The 22,544-nt window shown below is 32.5% G+C and overlaps 1 protein-coding gene across 4 annotated transcripts in view; it reads left to right on the forward strand.

Moving 5' to 3' along the window:
• The window catches only part of LOC140445782 (uncharacterized), a 283,762-nt gene that overhangs the window by 162,764 nt on the left and 98,454 nt on the right, over positions 1–22,544 (forward strand). For 3 of the 4 annotated variants that reach the window (XM_072538120.1, XM_072538123.1, XM_072538124.1), the window contains one exon: positions 14,266–14,327. The gene's annotated coding sequence lies outside the window, so the exon portion shown is untranslated. Of the gene's footprint in view, positions 1–2,410; positions 2,766–14,265; positions 14,328–22,544 lie in introns of those variants that run through there. The other variant, XM_072538121.1, reaches the window with a different exon arrangement.

Consider the following 22,544-nt stretch of genomic DNA (forward strand, 5'->3'; position numbering starts at 1 on the left):
AACGAGAAAACCTTGGTAGAACGATTACAGTCGAACGCATGTTATCCAGCACATTTATTTAAAATAAAAGTACTTGAGAGTGATCTTTGTGAAGCCTGTAATAAAATCGGTGACCTGGACCACATCTTTTTTGATTGTTTAAAATATAGAGCTCAATTTAATGAGCTTTTCAGAAAACTTTTAAAATTAAACATTGAAATCCCATATAATATACTGCATCTTCTTGATTTAGACAGAAAAGAAATTTACGATTGTTTGCCGTCTTTCGTCAGAACAACGAATATACAAATATAACCACCTTTGTTGATACCTGATGTCTTTCCTTAACGTATGTATACCTATCTGTCCGAGGCCTACCTTTTATCATTTATAAAAATGCCCCAATCGGCCCCTGGGTGAGAAGAGTGTAATCCCTGTGTTATCTTTGTATTGTATTTGTTTTTAAAAATTGTGTCTGGCTATGTGGGTATTTACCCTAAAGCCAATAACAAAAAAAAAAGTTGGTCATTCAGAATTATGTCTGTATTTTTTAATTTGTTGATTTCCATAAATTCTAATGAAGATAGCCCAAGGCTATCTTTATTAGAATTTATTTTGGATGTAAAGAATTTGAAATTCGTCATTAAAAGAATGATTCTGGTCTAGAAGGTGAAGTGCGTACGTAAAAATTGTTTTTCTATGATTGAAAACCCTTTTATGTTCTGCTATACGTTTGATAAAAGTTTTACCGGTTTGACCGATGTAAGTTTTTGGGCAGTCGCAATATTTAAGTTTGTATACACCACTAAGTGCTTTTTCTTTTGGCTCTTGTTATTTTTAATAAATTCGCCCAAGTTGTTGTTTGTTCTAAAAGCTGATGTTATTTCTTTCTTTTTTATTTGTTTGGCTATTTTTGTTGATATAATATGTAATTGAGCAGAAGGTACTGGGTTTTTTTCTGGTGGTGGAAATACTAATTTTAGGACTTTCTTACGTAGTTTTTGATTTAAAATTGTATTTATTATTTATTCGTTGTACCCATTGTTTACTGCAATTTGCTTAATGATGTTTAATTATATCTCATAGTTGTGTTTTGAGATCAGAATTTTTATTAATCTATGTAACATTCTATGGTAAGCAGCCAATTTATGCTGTGTAGGATACGGAGAACTCATGTTTGTTTTAAGTCCGATAATTTTTAAATCTATAAAATTTATGGATTGATTTTGTTCTGTTTCTATTGTAAATTCAATATGACTATGGAGTAAATTAATATACGATAAAAATTGGTCAAGTTGCCTGTTAGTTCCTGTGGAACATACCAGTACGTCGTCTACGTATCTCCACCAATATAAAAACTGTTTGAATATGGAATGTTTTGAAATCTTTGTCTCTAGATGATCCATAAAAATATCTGATAGCAATGGGCTTAGAGGATTACCTATTATAAGTCCTGCACTGTTATTTGTATATATTTGATTATTAAATTCAAAGTAGTCCTGTTTTATGCAAATTTCAAGAACATGTAAAATTTCAGATGTAATGATTTTATTTGTAATATTGTGGTCTAAAAGATTTTTTGCTAGAACAAAAGTTTCTGTAGGAGAGATACTACGAAAAAATGTTTTTACGTCAAATGAAATTAATCTGGAGTTGTTAGGTAATTGAAAATGTTGTATTTTATTAACTAGTTCGATTGTATTTTTTACGGTAAATTTAGGTGAAAATTTAGTATGTTCTAAAATAATCTCTAACAGGTTTATATGTTTTATGATCTTCCCGACCTAAAACTTTGTTGTTCTTCTGCTAGTGTTACAATTTCATTTAGTTTATTTGTTATCACTGTGTTTGTTAATGTTAGTGTTGTATTTTAATGCAAACATTGTAAACATTGGTTTTGATAAAGTTAATAAAAATGGTATAACTCGCAAACGACGATAGATACACTAATTTTGACAACGGTTTCGTGAATATGTATAAAAACATGTTTTGGTTTACTTCCTGTAAAAAATATTGTTGACTTCTGGTTTATTTCGATCAACAACTTTGCTTGCAAAATAAAAAGTGGCACAGAGAAATAATTTTCTTATCGATAAAGATTTTCGCCCCTTTATATTGTATGGTGTAAACCACAACTGTATAATATATAAACTACTGTATAACCACTAATAACCTATTATAATTGATGTGGTATATCTCAATAAATAAAGTCGAAAGACCTTTAAGCCGTGAAAAATCCTTGTAAATATGTACACATATTGTAATAGTATGTTTTACTATTAGACAAAACATATCAGTCGTGCAAAATCCTCTAAACTACATACTGATTACCTTATCAATAATTTTGGAGATAACAAATATTTTTCCAACTACCAAGATAGTAAAATTGTAAACGGAAACATCAATAAGAAAATTGCTCAACCAATACACAAATATTTGCGTAATCGTTTATTTTCTCATCGTCGTAAGGTTGGCACTTACAAACCCCTGTGACGCCGCTGGTAAATGTTCTTATAAAACGTGTCTAAACGCTCAATGAAGTACATAGTAAGTGAAGTGCTCAGTCACATTACGAAGAGTGAACCTTCCTGATCTGATCAAAGAGTGCGAGGTTCAAACGTCGCCGTATAACGAACCAACTTTGATAAACTTCTTGTTTATCAACGAATGTCGGACATTATTTTACTTGTTGAAGGGTAAAAGACTAAGTGCATAAACGGAAATAATCTTTTAATGGAGTGCAGTACTTTTGCGGTGAAAAAAGTTTTATCGGTGCGCTTTTACCAGTGAGTATTAGTTTTTGATGTACCTATATGTGCTAGAGGATTTAATGTGAACTATTTTTATGGTAAAATCGATAAATAGGCCGAATTATTTCTTTCGGTGGTTATTCAAAACATTTTTTATTACGCAGTTGAATTTATGGGTGAAACATTTATCCTAAGACCTTTGAACTTTCATGAGTTAATAAAGCATCGATTTACTGATTTACTTCATACTAGGAGTGCGTATTATAACGAACTGTCTTATATAAAATTTGGCCCAATTTAATAAATTATTTGCGACGCTTATTGCTGCGCCAAATTTTATACCAGAAGGTCACTTTTACACAATTACAGTTACTAGAGTTTACAGAAACTCAAAATATAAAATAGATAAGATTATTTTGGCAAGACAATTAGCTGGATTTTCCTTTAAACATCATAAACTAAGTAATCTTCTTCTTTGTGTGTAGGTAGCATCATAAATCGAGGTTGATGATGAAAAAGTTTCCCTACTTTCCAGTTTTTACTAGTCTTTAACAATATATCTGGCATCTACCAGATCCGCGATCAGTTTTTCTTTGTACAATAGCTGCGGAATGTTATACCTTATTATTTTAAGGAGTATATAAAAAAATGTTTTCATATTTCAAATCATATATCTTATTATACAGGGTCAGTTGGAACAACGAAATAAACTAAAATTTTGTTTTTAATTGGAGTATCCTATTATTCTAGCATTTTTAAATAAATGTTTTTAAAAATATGTAGAGTTTGTATAAGTTTTATAAGTCTAAAGTTAACTAATAATTTTCACACTTTTATTGAGAAACATCGTAATATTTAACCCATTAGTGCCTGAATTTAATTTTTACCAAGTTTTCGATTGAATGAAATAAAATGACCTGTTAAATAACTTAAATATAATAAATTTTACGGTATAATAAAAAACTTTATTGAATTGAAGTTAAAAAACGGTGTTACACATACAGTGTGTAAAAGCCAAATGGAATAAATTCATTATTTAGGTTACTGTACATATTTATAAAAAATCCCGAAACACGTCAAATTTAAATTATAACTTGACACTCTTTAACGTGAAAAGGCAACCCCTACCTTCAACCCCCTTAGAATGACAGGTACAACCCCCAATTTTTAAAATAGGAAGTATAGGCTTGTGATATATCGTATGAAAGGTCTTTTCATTCTCCATTCAAAAATGTTGTCGCTTTCAAGTTTATTAAGATTAATTAAGATAAAATAAATTAAAATCATGCGGTTACCGAAATTCGCTACAATACAATCAAAAACTAAAATGTAATGCAAAACGTAATAAAATGTAGAACACGAAAAAGAACTATAATTGTTAATGAAGTAGATGTTCAAAATGTTCACCGCAAACGTCTTGGCAACATTATAATCTCAAATAAAACTGTCTTCTAACATTATTTAAAATAACCGGCGTGATCGACCTAATCGCAAGCGTTATTCGTTCTTTTAAGTCATTTAAATCAGAAGGTTTAGTTTTGTACACATGGCTCTTCACATATCCCCATAAAACGAAATCTAATAATGTAAGATCAGGTGATCGCGCTGGCCATTCAATCGATCCTCGCCTCCCTATCCACCGATTGGGAAATATTGTATCGAGGTACTGCCAGACATTAAGTTGGTAATGTGGTGGTGCTCCATCCTGCTGAAACCATATCGTATTCGCTGGAACTTGAGGGTTTCCTGGATCAGGATATAAATTTGCCAACGTTGGAATGACATCATTTTGAAGTAGTGCTAAATAATTGTTGCCATTCAAGTTGCCCTCAATGAAAAAGGAATCAATGATATTGTTTCCTACAATCCCTGCCCAAACATTAACCTTTTGAGTGTATTGAGTGTGTTCTTCTCTCATCCAGTGAGAATTTTCCGTGGTCCAGTAGCGGCAATTTTGCCGATTAGCATGACCGTTAAGTGAAAAAGTACACTCATTAGAAAACATAACGTCTTCTAATTGGATAATATTGTTATCCAACATGTCCATCATTTGCTCACAAAAAAAAGTTCTCCTATCAAAATCGTCTTCCATGAGCTCCTGAGTAGGTACCATCTTATAGGGATGCAATTTATTTTCTTTTAATATGTTTACTATCGATGTATGGCTAGCATTGAATGTAGTGGATGCCTGTCTACTCGATGTATGTGGATTTTCCTGAAACTCAAGCAACACATCTAATTTGAGTTTATCACTCAGTGCATTGGCAGCTGCTTTTTTTATCTGCCTTACATGACCAAACTCGCGAAACTGCTTCTCTATTTGACTTATTGTTCCTTGGGATATAGGCGGTAAATTAGGAAATTTCTCATGAAATAGGCGAGTTACTTCCTGTTGTGTTCGGGTGTTATCTCCGTAACCGATCATTTGTAAAACTGTTATTTTATGCATTTCCGTTAATCTAACCATTTTTCAGAATTGAGTTGAACGAACTTTTTACTTAAATTAAAATACTGACAACTTAAATAAAACAATTTACTAATGCGTGTTAAAATAACGTTGCCACGAAAATTCTTTAAAGTTTTTTAATGGTTACCATCTAAAAACCACATTGCTATGGTTTTTGTTCACTTTCTCATTATCAAGACCTAAACGGGAAATAAGTTTTGAGTATATTTTAGCGAATTTCGGTAACCACATGATTTTAATTTATTTTATCTTAATTAATCTTAATAAACTTGAAAGCGACAACATTTTTGAATGGAGAATGAAAAGACCTTTCAAACGATGTATCACAAGCCTATACTTCCTGTTTTAAAAATTGGGGGTTGTACCTGTCATTCTAAGGGGGTTGAAGGTAGGGGTTGCATTTTCACGTTAAATAATGTCAAGTTATAATTTAAATTTGACGTGTTTCGGGATTTTTTATAAATATGTACAGTAACCTAAATAATGAATTTATTCCATTTGGCTTTTACACACTGTATGTAACCCGAGGCACTACTGTAAACAAATTTGACATAATATACTTAAAACTAGGTAAATGTTTTCATTATTTTTTATGAAATATATAATTACAGTCCAAACATAAGTATGCATCACATTTATCACCTTATGCTGTCTTCTGGCTCCTTTTGGTGGGTTTTGAAGTTTTTGGAGATAATACTGGGTTATATTTCGTCGGAAAGCTTCTTCTTCTTAACGTGCCCCAATGCTAAGGACATTGGCGATTATCATGGGCCATTTGACTCTATCTGTTCTATTTGACTCAAACGTTCTATTGACGTTTTCCCACTCCATTGTCTCAGACTCTTCAGCCAGTACGTGCGTCTTCTCCCCGGTCCTCTTTTGTCTTCCACCTTCCCTTGTATGACCAGCCGTATCAATTCGTATTTCTCGTTTTTTAGTATGTGACCAAAGTAGCTCATTTTTCTTTTCTTTATAGTGTAGAGTATTTCTTTATCTATTTTCATTCTTCGTAGCGTTTCCGCATTTGTTATGTGTTGTGTCCAAGATATTTTCCACATTCTTCGATAGCACCATATTTCAAAGTTAATGAGATTTTTCTCTGTCGCCTCTGTAATTTGTCCAGGCCTCAACTCCATACAATAGGACAAAGAACACGTAGCATCTCTATACTCTAGTTCTAATTTCGATGTTGCATAATATTGCTTTCATCTTATTAAAAGCACTTCTAGCTAGCTCAATACGCCGTTTTATTCCCGTACTTCTATCCCATTCTTCATTTAGTTCGCAACCCAAGTACTGATATCTGTGCACACCCTGCCTAAAAGTTTTCCTTTAGCATAAACACTGTCTTCCTCAATCTTGTTCTTGCTTACCACCATGATTTTTGTTTTATTTGTATTCAGTGCCATTCCATACCTTTCGCAGTATTGAGTAATGCTATCAACCAAGATCTGTAGTCCTTCTCTGCTGTCCGCAAGAAGTATTGTGTCATCTGCGTATCTAAAATTATTCAGAAGTGCTCCTTCTAAGTTAATAAATATCCCTTCATTTACGTCTTCTAATGCCTCTTTAAACAGTTCTTCTGAATACATATTAAAAAGTAAAGGTGAAAGCACACATCCTTGTTATGCTCCACGATTTATAGGTATTTCTTTCTATTTTTGTTGGTCTATTCGTATTATGGCTTTCTGATATCGGTATAGATTGGCAATGATTCTCACGTCTTCGTCATCTAATTCTGTGTTCTGTAGTATTTTTGCCATTCTTCGGTGTTGTACTTTGTCGAAAGCTTTTTCAAAGTCGACTAGACATATGAATACGTCACAATTGACATCTCGACATCGTTCAATTATTGTTTGTACAGTAAATAATGCTTCTCTGGTGCCTTTTCTGAATCCCAATTGGTTTTCAGCTATTCTATCACCTAGCTTTTTATAGATACGTTCGTGTATCACTCGTAAGAACACTTTTAGAATATGGTTCATCAAGCTAATTGTCCTGTGCTCTTCACACTTCATTGCGTTTGATTTTTTGGGTAGGAATAAATATTGATATTAACCATTCTTTCGGAATCTCTCCCGTATAATAAATGTCATTAAATAATTCTATTAGTGTGCCTATATGATTTTTTGTTAATATTCTTAAGATTTCTGTAGGTATTTCATCTGGTCCCATGGCCTTCTCATTTTTCGTCCCGTTAGTGGTGACTCACCCTATATATATATATATATATATATATATATATATATATATATATATATATATATATATATATATATATATTATATATATATGTATATATATGTATATATATATATTATATATATTATATATATATGTATATATATATATATATATATATATATATATATATATATATATATATATATATATATATATATATATATATTTGGTTGAATTGGCTTGCACATTATCTTATTTAGGTATATCTAGTTGTGTGATGTCTGTACCAAACTTTTCCTTCTAAACTCCTCCAATAAGTCTTATGCCAGCGGTGTATAACCGCCTCATGTTATTAAGCCCTTCAAAGAGGGCATGATTACCAGTTTCTTCTTCTATTTCGCACAAATGTCACCATGGTTTATTTATTCCTGGTGTATATATTCTTCCTCAGTTGAAAATGTCAATTACCATCAGTGTGACCGGTTTCATGTGAGCAATCAAGATTGTTCTGATGGTTAATAAGAATGACAGAACACGCTGTATTATTTTAGACGAGTGCACAAGTTTAAAACTTTTATCAAACTTAATTAAGCATTTTTACAAAACATATTTATACATTCGTTTATTTTGTATCTGAATACGATAAGGAATCTTTGCAGATGTTAAAATTTTCCATTCATGATCGAACTTTTTCATGTTTATATAATAAGTGGCATTGAAATTAACTTTTCAATATTTTACAAAGCCAACTCTAATGCCAAACGATATTGAACTATTTAAATAAATTTAAATACGAATATGATTTTTCTTTAATTATTTTATACAATACTTTTAATTGTTGATTTCTAGACCCAACTAGTTATTTATATTAAATACCAAGGTTCCAGAGATTCATAACACGCAAAAAATAAGGAAGTTATTCATTTATATTGTCACAATAAAATTCATTTATCACATTTAAATTGATATCTTCCATCAAAAATACATGTAATTTAATATTTTCTTATTTTAAATGGTTTTTTTTAATAATATCTATATTAAGATATTTTGTTTAGCGAGAGACAAAGAATTTTTTTATTTCTATTAGATGTGTTTAAAGTATACAGTGACGTAGCCTGCATTTTATTTTGGGAGGTGCTCACTTATTAATGCAGGAAAATTCAATTCACGCATAAAATTGTTTTACTTTATAGAGTATTTCGTTTAATAATTTTTGAAGGAAGCAAGTAAAAAACGTGCAAATAAAATGACTGCACTGCAATGATTTGGATAAAGTATTTTTGTGTTAATAAAAAACATTAAATGTTTTAAAAAACAATATAAATAATAATTAAGACTTAATTTCAAGTAAACTTTGGAATTAGTTTTCTCTCAAAGATACCAAGTAATTCTCCCGTCGTTTTATGATAAAGTCTATGTTTCAGTCCCATATATCAAAACGGGTCTTATTAAGTTCTTGCAAATGTTGACCTCTACCGTTCGAGATTTTCTCAGATGGATCTGAAGACCACGAGCCTTCAAAGCTTTGATCTGATTGGCTCAAAGGTTTAGTTGTTAATTTGGATTTGTTTTTAGGGTTTTTAGCAACATATATTTGGGTTTTTCCTTGTTTACAAGTCCTAGTTAACTTACCGCGTTCGTAAATTTCCTAAAAACACTGCAATATGTATCTCATACTTCTGCTCACCATAACGATATCATCAGGGAAAACGAGAATTTGTGACGATCTATTAGACCAGTGAGGATCTGTGAAAAAACGGCCTGTGTACATTTGGATGTGAAAGGTGGCATTCGGATTTTTGCAGAAAAAGTTGTGTGATAACCTTATTAAAGTTAAATTAAAATATTTAAATATTACTAAAGACATCGATTTTTTTACTTTCTTTGCTTATAATTTTACAATAATTCATTTCGGAGCAAAATTGTAATGAAATAAAATAGGGACAGTTGAATTTTCTATGAGATACGGATGGTTAAAAAGGTTTTAATTTTCTCCAAAATAGCAGTAAATACAAAAAAAAAGAGAAAAACAAGTATTTTCTTATTTAATATTTTTCAACCACGTAGATTGCACTTAGGACCTTCATAATAATTCGTCTAGAAGATCTTTATATTATAATAAAACAGCCAATCAAATTTCGCATAATAATCTAAATTAATTTTTTTTAAATCTTGCACAAAAACAACTAGACCAAACAAAAGTTTGCCAATTTTTTTACTCATAAAAAGTTGTTTACCTATCTAACGTATTTTAGGGAATTAAAATCGGATTATTTGGGCGGCCTCAGAAATGTTTTAAAATTATAAACAATTTTTTGGCTTATAAACTAATAGAATATCTCGGTAACTATTAGCTTAAATTAAATTTAAAAAACATACTTAGAAAAGATGTGGTAAAACGCTTCTTTTAAAAGAAAAAAAGCTAAATTACGAGTAGTGGTTTTTGAGATATAACCGGTCAAAATTGACCGGCATTTGCGACGAAGTTATAAAACAACAGGATGGCAATCTTTAAACCATTACATTTTTCTTTCCGAGCTCTTTTTCGATAAAAATTTTCATATCATCAAGATATTTATAATATTTATTATACTAATAAAAACCATCGGTATTGCGCTTGAAAAATATCAAAAAATTAGATTGAAGAAAATTAAATTTCAAACTTCAAAATCGGTATACGTGAAAAAATGTATTTTCTCGGCTTCCAATGAAGCAATTTTCTTCAATTTTTTTGCTTTAGTTTTGTTATATATAAATTAATTTATTTATACTCTTGTCGTCAGAGACGAAAATGCTACTGAACCTCTAAAAATCATACGAACAATTGAGCAAATAGTTGAGAAAAACAAAAATGTTTATAAGCACTTTTTGTGAGAAATAAACTGTTAATTTTGAATGTCAGCTACGTTCGCGAAATCACTTCTATAGTTTATTTTTATGAACGAGAGAGTAATTAGCATAATTTTAACTGGTAGCTCCGACCCACTCCATGGGCGTGCTCAAGATTAATTGAAAAATTACTTTGAATAATTGTAAAAAATAAATGAATTATTTCAGTGTTATAAAGTGTTATGTGTATGTAAACAAAAGTGACCTCTTTTATCACACACTATATTAGAACTGACTGGCCTACATTAAAAAGGGTTTTAAAAAATTCACATTTTTTTTAATTTTTAAAAATTACAAAAGAGAAAAAGAGTTTTTAAAACCGTCTAAGGTATGTTAAATAGATGAATAAAAATATTAATATAAAACTTACAGCTACTTGTTACAAATCCAAATCAGATTCAGAAGATGAACTTTCAGAACCAAGATTTATAATAACTGGCTCGATCATTTTATCAGCAATATTGTCCAGCTTCCACATTTTTTCCTCTTCTTTAATAGTGTGATTTACTGCCTTTTCCCAGTTTTCAGGTTTTACATTATTTACGGCCTCCAAAAACAACTGTTTAACATCATGAATTTTAAAAGTGGTATTTTTTCTTGAAACTTCACTCTTTATCTGTGCCCATACCAGTTCAATCGGGTTTAATTCACAATGATATGGTGGGGATCTAAGTACTGTCATTCCATGATTTTTGACAATTTCATCAATTTCGTATTTTTTAAATTTTTCTTTATGAAGGGCACACAACGAATAAAGTTCCTTTCTTATAGATCCGGGATGGTACGTAATATTTTTTGAACTCAGCCAATTCTGCAAGTCTTTTTTTAACCACTTGGTTGTGGGCAGTTCTTCTATAAGTCTGGAGTGATAACTTGCATTATCCATTACTATTACACAGTTCTTAGGAAGAAGATCTATCATTTGTTCGAACCATTCTTGAAAGACATCAGCGTTCATGTCTTCATGGTAGTCACCGGTACGAGTTGATTCAAAAGTTAATAAACCACCTTCAACAAAACCGTCTGAACTGCCAATGTGTACTATTATCAGCCTGCGTCCCTTTCCTGATGGTGGGTTTAAACCAGTAGATAAGTTATTTACAAAAGCGTGCCTTTGACTTTGTAACAGTTTCATCCTGCCAAAATTTATTTGGTGTATGACCCTCGTTGATCCATGTTTCATCAAGATAAAATATTTTTCTTTTTTGGTTTCTCATTTCCTTTATGGTTCTTAGAAAATGTCTTCTCCATATGACAATATCGCTTCTTTCTAATAAAATAGACTTTCTGGGATTCTTTTTCCAGCGGAAGCCTATTTCTTTTAAAAGTTTCCATAACGTACTTCGACTCATTTCTGGGTAATCCTTATCATCTCGAACTGAGACAAGAACTTTATCCAATGTTGGAAATTCTTGTCTAAAGAAGAATTCATGCACTTTCCGTCGAAGTCCTTCTTTAAAATGATATTCTATTTGAAATTTTGGTTTCCCTGGAGCATTACGTGGCATTTGAAAACTACCACATTTCACTTCTTTAATAACTCTGTAAATCGTAGATTTCCCAACACCAAGTGTACTGCTAACTAACTCAACGGTCTCATCAACACTTTCACATAAACGTTTGTCTGTAAATGATTTAAAACAATTAAATATTAATGTTTTTTCATTAACTGTTAGAGGACCAATTTTTCGGCGTTTACACGGCACTTCCAAATTTTCCATAACACTAGTATACACAATAAACTGCACCTTGCAACTGAAGTACCTAATTTTAGTGAACTGTTAAGAATTTTGAATACGCCACTTGGACCTTCCTACAAAATGGAAAAACCCAGATGGGTTCCTACAGTTTAGTAGGTAAAGGAAAAGTTTAGAAGGTAATTATCTAGTCAATTACTGTCGTAGATTCCTGGAATTAAAGAATTAAATGTTTGATTGTTGAAACCCTTACTTCGTGGAATGCACTCATTTCAGATAAAATAAAACGTTTTATTTTATCTAAAGAATTAAACTTTATTTTGCAAATAGGTAGGCACTTATTAAACTTTTATTGCTTATATATAACCAATAAAATAAACATCTTACATTTCTTGCAAATTCATTAGTACCTGTTAACCTCCATCACTCCGACACTGGCAACCTTATTTAGGGATTAGTAACCCTCACAACTATTGTATTCTATTCTGCTCCAACCTTTATACCTGGTGGTCATACTCAATTTAAAATTGTTTTCCTATATACTTCTGTAAACTTGTTGACAAATATCTGTTTTTCATTGAGTCACCCGTATCAACCGTTTAGGGATTTGCATACATAATTTATTGTTTTATTACTCTCTCATACATAAAAATACACTATAATTAAAATTTGTATAAATTCGACGGTAAAAATTTGATATCTTCTGATCAGTGACCTATCAGCAAAAATCAAAAAGCGTTTTTAAGGTGAACAGTCGCTTTCTTATACAATTGTTGAAGCGAAGCTTCTATACTGGCGTCGTATTACTTTTTTCTTTATAGTAAAATGTTGAGGCGAGCGTTACGGAACAAGCGCCACAAGGAGGAGTCATAGGTAGCGTCACGAAATAGCGGTTTTTTACATTGATTCACTGCTTTTGATCAATTCCTTTCTAGTCATCATTATATTTATTCTAAGCAGGCTTAAATTAAACACTGCGTCCTTCTTCCCTTTAAGTCTCCCTTTAAGCCTCGAAGTCAATTACGCTATATTTAATCTTGTTGATCACAATAAATCTGGTACCAAATTGCTGACGGATAGGGTGTCCGATGTAATGTAGTTCTTTATTCCAGAATTCCTGAGCGCGTCCAACTCATCTCCGGTAAATCAAGGATATCTGATTTTGATTTGTGCATTTCTTGTATGAACAGAGCTGCAGATGAGAGTATGCTCCAGGATGAGAAATGCTTCTTACATTCCACACGCAAATGTTTAAATTCTTGTTATTATTTCCTATTGGATTTCGTCGTGGGTTAAACAATTCGGTTTCTTTCTTTGTAGCTTTTGATTTTTGAATTTCTTAATATTTTTATATATTAAGATTCTTCTTTCGCCTTCAAGTGCCAGCGCCGCAATGAAGGGTGGATATCATCATTTTGAATAGTTGAATATAACTGCACATTTGAACCATTATCTTTAATTTCTCTTCTTCTTTTTTTATGTAGACATGACTCTGTCTGTTTTTCAATGCACCTTCAGTAAGTTGTTGTTCCATTGTTTTCTTACTACTTATCGTTTTCCTATTGGTGAACCGTCTCTTGACGTCTTTACTACTCTGTTTGTTGTCATTCGGCTTATATGATCGTTTCATTCTACCCTTCTATTTCTTACCCAGTGCTTGATGTTCTTCACCTTGCATTTAAGTCGTGTATACTTCTAGCTCTGTCCCATAGTGTTTTACCAACAATTTTTCTAACTGTTTTCATCTCTGCTGTTTCATATATCCATTTTGTCCTCTCTGTGTCAGGTCGTGTTTCTGTCGGGCATGTCATTATTGGTCTAATGATTGTTTTGTAAATTCTGCTTTTCATTTCTTTTCCAATATTTTTATTTGTCCATATTGTTTCATTCAGGCACCCTGAATGATTTTCTCTCTAGTTTCTCTACCAAATTATTCTTCAGGCCCCAATGCTGCACTTGCCTCGAATCTTTCTTAGCATAATCAATTGTAGCAATTGTTATATATATGTACGTGTAAAATATACCAAATATTGTAGTTGTTTCATTTGACATATATTTCAGTAGATTTTTAAGGTCGTTTAACATACCCCCGTTTCAAATGCCTACAGTTTGTTTACGCATTGTTCATTTAGCGTCCACGCCTCTACCGTATACAATATAATCAAGAAAACATAATATTTAACCTCCGTAATACATAAATTCTTCTTTAACTGTTATAATTATTCAGGTACATGATCTTGAATGTCATATTTCTTTTGAATTCGATAATCTATAATTAATATTATGTTTTTTTTTTCAGTTATATGCAGTAAATAGCGCTGGACCGCTAATGCTGTAACCATAAACAGCAGTTTCGTTTTGGTAAGTTTAAGTATTCGTTATAGATCAAACAGTTATAATACGAGGACTTTTAAAATTAAACCATATCCATATCGCCAAAATTCTAACCAAACTCAGTATTTTAAAGTTCCAGATTTGTCGAGAAATAAATGTTTTTATAAATAATTTTTTTTTGAGTTTTTCATGGAGCTGGTTTACTTTTTATAGATTATTTATAAATAATTATTATTAATCAACTTTTTTTGTGACAAGGATAGAACATGCTGTTCATTATGTACAATATCATCAGAAAGCCGAAAATAAGCTTGTTTTTCTATCACCTACACTTTATTTGCTACGACAAATTCTGCATTTTAGGGGAATAAATCAATTTTAGTATGTTCTTCTATCTAGAAGATATAACTATTATTATGGGTTATACTTAAATGCGAAAATTGGTAAAGGGAAAAGTATTGAATTAATTAGTAATTTTGGTCTAGGGAAGAGAAATGAAAGGGAAGAAAGATTAAAACTATTTGTAGAGGAAGAAGAATTTGCAATACTATATACGTTCTTTAAACTACCCCAAAGACGTTTGTATACTTGGGTCTCTCCGCAAGATCAACCAGGAAACATAATAAGGAATCAAATTGCTTACATAATGGTGAACAAGAGATTCCGTAATTCCTTTTCTATCAACATAGAACAGAATATTTACTAGCGGACAGAAAGAGAGAGGGCGAATATTTATTCTACGGGAAAGAAAAAGAGAGAAAAGAAAGAAAAAAAGAAAGAGGGTCCCAACTGAAGGTAAAGGAATTAATAAATTAATAAAGAAATTAAAATAAAATAATTATTAAAATATAAATTAATAAAGATGTGACGTTTATAACGTTACTCCATTAAAATCCGATTACTAAGATGTTATATCTTTCCTATACTGTTGTACGTAGTTGAGTCGTGGACTCTCACAGACGCTACCTGCAAGAAAATTGAGGCTTTCGAAATGTGCCTTTATCGTCGAATCCTGAAGATATCCTATACCGACCACGTTACCAACCAAGACGTTTTATTAAGAATGCAAAAAGGAAAAGAGTTGTTAACCACAATAAAAACAGCCAAAATCGAATACCTCGGTCACATCATGAGGAACAGCGGAAGATATGGGTTGCTGCAATTAATTCTACAAGGAAAAGTAGAAAGAAAACGAGGACCAGGAAGGCCAAGGATTTCCAGGCTGAAAAATCTACGTACGTAGTTCAATACAACAACCACAAATCTTCTCAGAGCAGCAGTTTGCAAAATACAGATTGCCATGATGGTCGCCAACATCCGAAACGGATAGGCACTACAAAGAGAAGAAGAATGTTCTTCGCGGTGCGTTTGCCTAAAATATTGTGGCAGATGTGGCGATACTTATCCGCTAAAGTATCACAGATTCATTACCAGCAGTAATCTTCCAGCAGACTAAGACTTCAATTACATTGGTACCTAACGCTTTTTTATGTCTGCAACGTCTTGATGGAGCCGTTCTCCAAATTCGTCACCTAAGCACCTAAATTTACACCTGACGACTTACAATTTCCAGTAGGTGAATCAATCACCGACCATCGTCCTGTGGCTGGCTTACTTCTTCGATGTATGCTGTTGTCTATGGACATCATCATCATCATCATCACTGGCTCGACAACCCTTTTTGGGTCTTGTCCTGTTCCAGGATTCTTCTCCATTCTGGTCTGTTTCGTGCTTTTTTTCTCCAGTTTTTTATTTTTAAGGTTGTTATATCATTTTCTATTTGTTCTAAGTATCTCAGCTTCGGTCTTCCTCTTGTTCTTTTTCCTACTGGCATCTGTTTGAATATTTTGTTTGGTATTTCGCCTTCTTCCATTCTTTCTACATGTCCTATCCATCGCAGCCGTCCAATTTTAATGAATGTTATAATATCCGGATCCTGGTATATTTTGTATAGTTCAGAGTTGTACCTTCTTCGCCATATTCCGTTTTCTTTTGTGCCCTTATATATGTGTCGCAAGATTTTTCTTTTGAAGGTGGCTAACAACGTTTCCTCTTTTTTAGTGAGTGTCCAGGTTTCTGAGCCGTATGTGAGTACCGGTCTTATTAGGGTTTTATATATTTGGCATTTTGTTTGTGACTAGGGATCCCAAGTATATAAAGTTTTTTACCCCCTCTATGTTGTATTCTCCTATTGTTATATTTTGTGGCTGCCTTATTTCTGCGTTTTTACTTACCTGCATATATTTTGTTTTGGTCTGATGTTATCTATGAACAGGCGGCTTAAATTCATCGATTTAAAATCTACAAGGAAAATGAAATTCTTGTAGTGGGCATACCAGGAATCACAAAAGTTTTATTTAAAAATCCTTTTTAAACAGTATATAATTAAAAAGACCCTTTCGGACTACATCACAGATCGTTTACGAACTAAAAAGTTCATCATTAGTGTGATATTACCAAGTATACATGAGTCCAAGCCACTAAATATCTGGGTAAAAACCCTTAAAAAGTTGTTGTGTGTTACGATATTGTTGAAAATAGGTTGTGATGTTAACAGATATCCTACATGGCAATGTAAGACTCCCAATAGGGGTTATTGCTGACCCGCAGACCTTGTCTGAATGGATTCTAGATGGCAACTTGACTTGCCATATAGAACTTATTCAGACAAGGTCGAGTTGCCATCTACGAGTAGAACCCATTCAGACAAGGTCTGAGGGTTAGCAACCGAGTGTCCATCTAGAACCCAATCAGAAGGTTCAGAAGGTCAGAGGATCAGCAACAACCTCTATTGGAAGTCTTACGTTCCATGCAATATATCTGTTAAATAATTTAAGATCACAACATATTTTCAACAATCTTGTAACACACAACAAATTTTGTAACGTTTTAAGGGTTCTGTGATGTAGCCCTAAAGGGCCTTTTTAATTATATACCGTTTATAAGGGATTTTTAAATAAAACTTTCATCGATTTAGTTTCTGTGAGTTGCACATTCAGCGGATGGACTGTAAGTAATACTTAATTTGATAACGTGTTCAATACAATTTAGAGTTAAACTTCTTCTTCTTCCTACTTTATAAATAGGCTTAATGCCTGTTTTACTTCGGTTTTTAGCCTCAATTGACGTTGTCTGACCATCTTTTCCTCGGTCGTCCCAATGATCTTCTTCCATTTGGCGATTTGTCTCTTGCTATTCGTACTATTCTATTTTCTGTCATTCTTTCGATGTGTTGATTCCATTCCAATTTTCTCCTTTTGGTCCACGCGTTTATTTCCTCTATACCACATCTCGCTCGTATTTCCTCACTTCTTACTCTGTCTCTTAGAGTTTGGTTTATTATTTTTCGTAAGACTTTCATTTCTGTTGTTTCCAGTAGTCTTTGTGTTTTCGTCGTATCTGCTCTTGTTTCCGCTGTGTACGTCATTATCGGTCTGATTGTTGATTTATATATCCTGGTTTTCGTTTCCGTTGTGAGGTATTTGTTTTTCCAGATTGTGTTGTTGAGACATCCTGCTGCTCTGCTTGCCATGTTCACTTGTTTTTGTACTTCTTCTTCCACTTTTCTGTAGCTTGATAGTTTTATTCCCAAGTATTCAGTTTCCATCATTTTTCTATTATTTTGTTATTTACGACTAGTTTACATCGTCTCGGTTCCGCTGATATCACTATCGCTTTAGTTTTCTCTGTTGAGATCTCCATGTTGTATATGAGCGCCGTATCTTCGAATTCTTTAATTAATCTTTGTAGGTCATCTTCATTTTCGGCTGTTATTATAGCGTCGTCGGCGTAGCAGATTATCCTTATTTCCTTTTCTCCCATTCTATATCCTCTTCTTTTTTTAACTTTCTTTATGATTTTATCCATTATCAGATTAAATATTAATGGGCTCAGCGAATCTCCTTGTCTAATGCCAGTTTCATATTTGATAGGTTGCGATAGTTTTCCTTTACATCTTACCATAGCTATGTTATCTTTATATATATTCTCAATGGTTTTTACTAAATCCAGTGATATTCTCTTTTCATATAATAAATGTATCGCGTCCCGAATTCTCACTCTGTCAAACGCTTTCTTCAAATCTATCAGACACATATATGCTGGTTTGTTGTATTCCAGCGACTTTTCTTTTATTTGTCTTATTACAGAAACTTCATCCGTGCATGATCTTCCTGTCCGAAATCCTTGCTGTTCCTCTTGCAGTGATATTCGTTCGTTTATTTTTGTCGCTATTATTCTTGTTGTCAATTTGAGTGTTGTATTTAATAGATTTATTGATCGATAATTATTTTGGTCTAACTAGTGAGTTAGTAACTTAATTATATTAATAAGCCATACTTATTGAATAAAAGAGATGGACACTAATTATGGCGATGTATATACATGTTACAAATTTATTGAGTAGTGTAACTGAAACTATTTAAAATCGTATAGTTAAAAAAATCTGATATAATTTATCTATGACACGTGATAACGAAAAAGAAAATAAACTACTTCCTTGTGCACAACAACTTTTTAGAAACAATTAAGCCTTGTAGCGAATGCTAACATCTTCTGAAAACTTACTCGATACAAAATACTCTTATCTCGCAGTCTGTATCGGTAATCAATTCGATTTGTTCTTAATTAAAGTCAAGTTGGCGCCGATTGCACGACTTTCCTGAAACGTTTCGACCAGTTTGACTAGTTGATACCTGTTAAACTCGGCAAATTGAAAACGTTTTACGTCTAAATAACGCAAATCCAATCTAGTTCAGTTAATTAACTAGTTACTGGAGTGTTTAAAGAACCGTACGGTGGTACTATTTAATTGATTGGGCCTTAGAAACCTAAAGTTTACGAAATTTCTTTGATAACGGTAAAATATTTTTCTTGTCTGTTACTGTCTAATCATATTTAAATTATAATATTCATCTTCTAATTATATTTAGGCACATTGTTTGTTTTTTTCAAGGTTACTTGTTATTTTGTTGAAATATTATCATTTCTTCCTAGATCGGCCCATTCTAGTTCTTTTAATAGGTGAATTTAATCAAGTAATTCTTGTTTTATATCATTTTATTAATATGTGCATTTTATTCTTTATGTCTATATTATCCACTTGTTTATGTTGTTTATAAATGAGTGAATAACAATGTGTTTCATTTTATTCTTCTTAAAATTGTCTTTTCATTTTTTCTCCATGTTTGTTTCCCTATTTTTGTATATAGTTGGTACAATGTAAATCCCCATGCACGTCATTATCTACGTCAGAGATCTAAGTTGACATTGTTGCCAAATTACAAAAAATTCCTGAATTCATTTTGAATTAAATATATTACATAATTATTACAGAAGTGGATTTACAACACAACAAATTACTATTCAATGTAAATAAATAAAAAAAAAAATAGAAATAGAAAACAAGAATTAAGTAATAATCTTACGGTAAAAACAATTTGAACCGCTTGTGTAGTATTAAGAAGTAAAATAGAATAAAAAAGCAACACTTTTTTTATTGATTAATCTTTTTTGTTAAGCTTTATTTAAGTTTCAGTTTTTTGATCGAAACATAATTTTGCATATTATGATGGTTTTATATAATTTGTGAACAATGTAAAAAAAGTGTGTGTTTAAAAGTTACACACTAATACATGCTTCTGTTTCCAGATTTTAGTCTTTCTTATACTTTTTTTATCTATCTTATGATTTTTTAGAAAAACTTTGTTTCATTATCAGTTTAAACCTATAAAAAAGAAGCTTAATTCCAACGCTCTTCTTCTTCTTCAAGTTCCGCTCCTATCCGAGATTGGAAATCATTCTGGCAATTATAATTTTGGAGATTGCGTAGCCACGAGATTTTACGTCTTCCTACGCTTCTTCTGCCTTTGATTTTTCCCTGCATTATATTCCTTAGTAGTTCGTATTTTTCACCTCTCATGATGTGCCCCAAGTATTCCAATTTCCTGATTTTTATGTTGTATTTTTTAAGTGTCCAAGCTTCAACCCCATACAAAAGGGTAGAGAAAATATAACATCGAAGCATTCATATTCGGAGCGATATATTGATATCGCGATTACAAAAAAGTTTTCTCATTCTATTATTATCTTATTTCTTTTGTCTGATCAGTATCTTCTGTGATCCATGCTCCAAGGTATTTGTACGAAGATATTTGTTCAATTTCTGTATTATCTAGTACTAGCTTAACTTTGATGTTTTGTGCTTTTGTAAATACCATGAACTTGGTTTTGTTCAAATTTATTTTTAGTCCATAATCGTTACAATATATATTTAGTTGTTCAGCAAGGTGTTGCAGTTCTTCTAGTGTTCCTGCCAGAAGGATGGTGTCGTCAGCATATCTTATGTAATTAAGTGGCTCACCGTTTATTATAAGGCCCTCACTGACCTTGGCAAGCGCTAATTCTGAGATGGCTTCACTGTATAAATTGAATAACAAGGGTGATAAAATACACCCTTGGCGGACCCCACGGCGAATCTGGATATCCTCGGTCAGTTCATTTTCAACTTTCACTTTTGCTGTTTGGTTCCAATAGAGGTTACATGTGATTCTAATGTCTCTACTGTCTATGTTTTTATTTAATAAAATTTCTTTAAGCCGATTATGCTGCAGTCTGTCAAATGCCTTCTCAAAATCAATGAAACAGGCATATACTTCCTGGTTTATATCTAAGCATCTCTGCGAAGGAACACTTACTGCAAACAGTGCATCTCGTGTTCCCAGTCCTTTCCTAAATCCCATTTGTGTATTACTTTTAAAAACAAATTCAAGACATGACTCATTAAGGCTATGGTGCGATATTCATTGCACTCCTTTGCATTGCCTTTTTTGGGTAGCAGTATGAATGTTGATTGGAGCCATTCTTTAGGTATTATACCTGTTCTATATATGGTATTGAATAGATCTAAAAGAAGATCAATAGATTCAGTATTCACAATTTTGAGTAATTCGATAGGAAATTAATCAGGCCCGGGAGATTTACCACCTTTAGCTTGTTTCATTGCATATTCAATTTCTTCTCGTATAATGTCAGGCCCAGTATCATCCTTAAATTCTTTTGGTGCTTCTGTTCTCTCTTTGTCATCAAAAAGTTGTGCTATATATTGTGCCCATCTCTGCATTTTTTGGTTTATATCTGTTATAAGTTCACCACTTTCATCTCTTAGTTGCCTAGTTTGAAGTGTTTTTCTCATTCCTGTTACTTCATTCACTGTGTATATCACAGCTGCTACTGAAATCACTTTCACCGTTTATATGATTATATAGGTAAGGTAGAATTTCCTGTCTATTTAGTATATGCTCTCGGTCATACTACTTTTTTATTACATCTTCTGTATGACTAATAGAATGTTGCCATATCTAGGGTGTAACAGTTCGTAGAGCTGCTTTCCAAATATTTAAAGCATCACATTCTATACAGCCATGTCTACCAATATGTCGGTTATAATAGTTTTTGGCAATTCCTCATATTAATTCTATAGAATTGAAAATACAGTGGTATGGTAGAAGACGTAATACTTTATGACCTAATGTATAGTGGTAGGGGCTTCTTTCTAAAAATAAATATTGATAACCTGAACTAAACTCTCATTAGGCGTACTTACTGCGCAACTATCTGCAAAAGCTCGTTTTTCAACATTGTCTCATTAAAAGACAATTTATTGTTAGTTCTTCTTCTTCTTCAAGTGCCCTGTCCGTTGCGAACGTTGGCTATTAACATGACAATTCTGATCTTATTTGCGGCGCTTCTGAATAGTTCGACCGATGTGAGCCCGAACCACTTCCTCAGATTTTGGAGCCACGAGTGTCTTCTCCTGCCTGGCCCTCGCTTACTGTCTATTTTTCCCTGGACAATCAATTGCAGTAGACGGTACTTATCGTGTTTCAATATGTGGCCTAGATATTCAAGCTTTCTTTGTTTAATTGTATTCACGATTTCTTTCTCCTTTCCGATTCTTTGGATTACCTCTGTGTTGGTGACATGTTCGGTCCAGGATATACGAAGAATGCGTTGGTACACCCACATTTCGAATGCTTCTAGTTTTCTCGTGAGCGTCTCCGTCAGCGTCCAGGCCTCCACACCATACAGTAAGATCGGAAAAATGTAGCATTTAACTAGACGTAGTTTTAGGGGAAGAGACAAATCCCTGCTTATGAGGAGCTTTTTCATATTGCTAAATGCTGCTCTAGCTCGTTCTATTCTCGCCTTAATTTCTGTGGCCTGTTCCCATTTTGCATTTACGTT

This window comes from Diabrotica undecimpunctata, chromosome 7 (assembly GCF_040954645.1).
Source record: "Diabrotica undecimpunctata isolate CICGRU chromosome 7, icDiaUnde3, whole genome shotgun sequence".
Taxonomy (NCBI): Eukaryota; Metazoa; Arthropoda; class Insecta; order Coleoptera; family Chrysomelidae; genus Diabrotica; species Diabrotica undecimpunctata.